The sequence below is a fragment of the Lolium perenne genome, chromosome 5 (assembly GCF_019359855.2).
Source record: "Lolium perenne isolate Kyuss_39 chromosome 5, Kyuss_2.0, whole genome shotgun sequence".
Classification (NCBI taxonomy): Eukaryota; Viridiplantae; Streptophyta; class Magnoliopsida; order Poales; family Poaceae; genus Lolium; species Lolium perenne.
The window spans coordinates 265984293-265988739 of record NC_067248.2 but is presented as its reverse complement, the minus strand read 5'-3'; positions in this window follow the sequence as shown (position 1 = coordinate 265988739).

Here is a 4447-nt window from a genome sequence, read left to right as displayed (position 1 = left end):
TATCATCTCCAAATATGAAATATATCAATGAATAACAGCAAATTATGATATAAAATAGTGATGCAAAATGGACGTATGAGTAGCACGCAAGCAATTTACTTGGAATGGCAGAAAAATACCACATAGTAGGTAGCTATGGTGGACACAAATGGCATAAGTTTTGGCTCAAGGTTTTGGATGCACTTGAAGCATTCCCTCTCAGTACAAGGCTTTGGCTAGCAAGGTTGTTTGAAGCAAACACAAGTATGAACCGGTACAGCAAAACTTACATAAGAACATATTGCTAGCATTATAAGACTCTACACTATCTCCTTGTTGTTCAAACACTTTTACCAGAAAATATCAAGACTTTAGAGAGACCAATCATGCAACCCAAATTTCAACAAGCTCTACAGTAATTCTCCACTAATAGGTTCAAACTACATGATGCAAGAGATTAAACATGATCTAATTGAGAGCTCAAAACAATTGCCAAGTATCAAATTATTCAAGACAATATACCAATTACCACATGAAGCATTTTATGTTTCCAACCAAATAGCAATGAGGCGGCTTTCAACTTTAGCCATGAATATTAAAGTAAAACGAAGAACACAAGTGTTCATATGAAAAAGTGGAGCGTGTCTCTCTCCCACACATGGATTGCTAGGATCCGAATTTATTCAAACACAAACAAAAATAAAAGCACACAGACGCTCCAAGTAAAGCACATAAGATGTGATGGAATAAAAATATAGTTTCACTAGAGGTGACCTGATAAGTTGTCGATGAAGAAGGGGATGCCTTGGGCATCCCCAAGTTTAGATGCTTGAGTCTTCTTGAAATATGAAGGGATGAACCACGGGGGAATCCCCAAGCTTAGACTTTTCACTCTTCTTGATCATATTATATCATCCTCCTCTCTTGACCCTTGAAAACTTCCTCCACACCAAACTCAAAACAAACTCATTAGAGGGTTAGTGCATAATCAAAAATTCACATGTTCAGAGAGGACAAAATCATTCCTAACACTTCTGGACATTACCCAAGGTTACTGAAATTTAATGGAGCAAAGAAATCCACTCAAACACAGTAAAAGAGGCAATGCGAAATAAAAGGCAGAATCTGTCAAAACAGAACAGTCCGTAAAGACGAATTTTTTCGAGGCACTTAAAATGCTCAGATGAAGAAGCTCAAATTGAATGAAAGTTGCGTACATATCTAAGGATTACTCATGAATTTTCGTAGATTTTTCTGAGTTTCCTACAGAGAGATCTACTCAAATTCGTGACAGCTAGAAATCTGTTTCTGCGCAGAAATCCAAATCTAGTATCAACTTTACTATCAAAGACTTTACTTGGCACAACAATACAATAAAATAAAGATAAGGAGAGGTTGCTACAGTAGTAACAACTTCCAAGACACAACAAAATAGTAGCAAAATAAAAACATGGGTTATCTCCCAAGAAGTGCTTTCTTTATAGCCATTAAGATGGGCTCAGTAATTTTAATGATGCACTCGCAAGAAATAAGAGTTGAAGCAAAAGAGAGCATCAAAAGCAAATAATAAACACTTTTAAGTCTAACCCACTTCCTATGAAAAGGAATCTTGTAAATAAACAAGTCATGTAAGCATAATGCAATAAGCATAGGAAGGCAACACAAGCGCAACTTCAAGATTCTCAACATAAAGAGGGGAAACTTAATATTATTAAGATGCATATAACCATGTTTCCCTCTCTCATAATAACTTTCAGTATCATCATGAACAAACTCAACAATATAACTATCACATAAAGCATTCTTATTCACATGCATAAAAGTATCATTACTCTCCACATAAGCATAATCAATAAATAGACGCGTGTGAAACCGAGGCGACGACATTAACTCGCCACGTGGAAGCTACGCGTCCAGAGAAGACTGACCAGCGGCAGGCTTTTACAGCGCGCGGAAGACGATGCGATGAGGATGACGATCGGTCTCTCTCGCCGACAAGTTGGGGCCACCAGCCGCGCGGCAAGTTTCCTCGGTGTTTCCCGCGCTTTCGTTTCGTCCGGAGTCCCCGAGCGCTCCCCGGGGGGGCGGGGATGGCCTGGGATCTCCGAACGGATGAAAGGCCTAATCCGGACGAAAACGAGGAACCGGGGGCACGACTAGGCCGTTTTCATCCATCCGAATGTGTTGCGGTCAGAAACCCACCGGCGAGCAGCGACGGGCAACACAGTAGTGCCGGGAGGCTCCCAGGACTGCGGCTGGCCCTGGTCCCTCCGAGCGACGGCCCGCAAAGACTCGGCACGCACGTCCGATGCTGGTGCAAGGGCGTGCCACCTGACCTATACCTGGTCAGGAAGGTGATGGATTTTGCCTCGCTTAGTTTCCTACATGGCATACACGTAAACATTAAATACGAGCCTCGATCGGCTCTCAGGTTGTCCTGTGGATCGGCTCAAGGAGCCGATTCACCCATGATTCGTACGAGGTGTACGATCACATGGTGGTCCTGCTTGATCAATATAAAGCTAAAACGACCTACGACGATTTAGGGTTTTCACCACATAATCGGAACATCCTACGCGTGATTGAGCCTGGCGGCCACGCACGGTGATCGTAAACCGACCCTAGACAAGGCCTAAAAACCAACATGAAGTTGATCCCCGGAACATCCTGTCTAGGGCTAGCAAACTACACCCTACGCGCCACTGGATCCTTCAACCCGTTTGTAAGGCCTAACTATGCAGATATTAAACTAATCCTTGAAGAACAAGGAGTAATCATAACGGATCGGATCTACTAAATAATGATCAAGCGGGGTGCCGCCCTTACACCTAAGATAGGTGTAAGGGCGGCTAGACGTCTAAGGGTTGCACGGACGAAAGCATATGATACGATGAAACAATGCTAACCCTAACACATCTATGATAACTACGTTGCTCGCCATCAACAAGGCTTCAGCACGAGCAACGCATGAACAGCGAATAAACGTGTACTGCCTAGATCGCAAGATGCGATCTAGGCAGCATGATGCTTACCCGGAAGAAACCCTCCAGACAAGGGAGTTGGCGATGCGCCTAGATTGGTTTGTGGTGAACGTGATTGTTGTTTATTTCAGAAACCCTAGATACATATTTATAGTCCGTAGACTTTCTAACGTGGGAATAATCCCAACCGTGCACGAGCCAAATTCTATCTAACCGACATGTATCCTACTATATTACAGATACACGGGCAAACTAGCCCAAACTTTGTATACAAGGCCGATTCATGTATATCTTCCATGTATATTCTTCAAGCCCATCTTTAATCGCGGCCCACCTCTGATCCGGTCAAATTCTGGTGATAACACATGCCCCCCTGGTTTTGGAAATGACAATTCCAAAATCACTCTGTTTTTTTCTTCATCGGGTCATGTCGTGGCGTCTTGCCTTCTCGATTTCATCACCAATCTAAAAACCCCTCTTATTAATGAAGGAGTGCTTTCATTTAATTTTGCCGATAGTCAAAGTCAAACACTCCCCGAAAGAGCCGATGGCATCACATCAGCCTCTGCGATAAAACAAGAGTAAGGCCAACCTAATTGCTCCTCCAAACGGTAACCTGCGACCTCCGTCTGAGAAAGCAAACTCAGATCCCCAAATCGCCGCCCAAGCAGCTCCACGAATCTCAGATCTCAACCGCGCTGTCCCAATTCCTCAGCGCATCAAATGGCGGAATCATCCAACGCCGACGCCATGGTCTCCGGTCTGCAGGTAATCCTCAACCGCCTCTTCGCCATTCGAATCAATGTTAGGATTAAACAGCAAACACCTGAATTAATGCCTTATTCCGTTATCAATTTTAGGTTTCAGACATCCTGCTGCCACACCCCTCTCTCCCAAACTCTATGTGTCTTGTCCCTCGTTCTTCCGAGAGTCCCGCTCACCTAATCTCATGCGAGGCCAATAGAATCCCCTTCGTGAACCAGAATTTAGATCTGACTTCCTGGGCCGACTGCCTGCGAGCCTGGCCTTATCCTCCCGAAGGCTGGGTGGCATGGTACATTAGAGTGTCTAAAACACACTATGCTACCTGGGACACGATAGGGATAGCCGATGTCTTGTCATTACCATTGTCTCCTCTTGAAAAGAATGAGAACATCCTGAAAACCATCGGCTACTTTTGGTCTGATGCACTGAATTGCTTCATGTTCGGCCATGGCCCCATGACACCAACTCTGCTGGACGTGGCCATGATCACAGGCCTGGACATTGCATCCTCAAGCCCCTCTGCATTTAAATTGCCAAAGGTTCCTTTCACCCTTTCCTCTAAAACAGAGTGTACAAGCTGGGGCGCCTACCTCAGGCGCTATATGAAAACCAAAGGCCCTGTGACAGAAAGAGAGCACACGGCCTTCTTGAACTTCTGGCTGGAGCACTTCATATTTTTTGGTCCTTCACTCGCCCCAACCAAGAATTACCTTTCCCTGGCC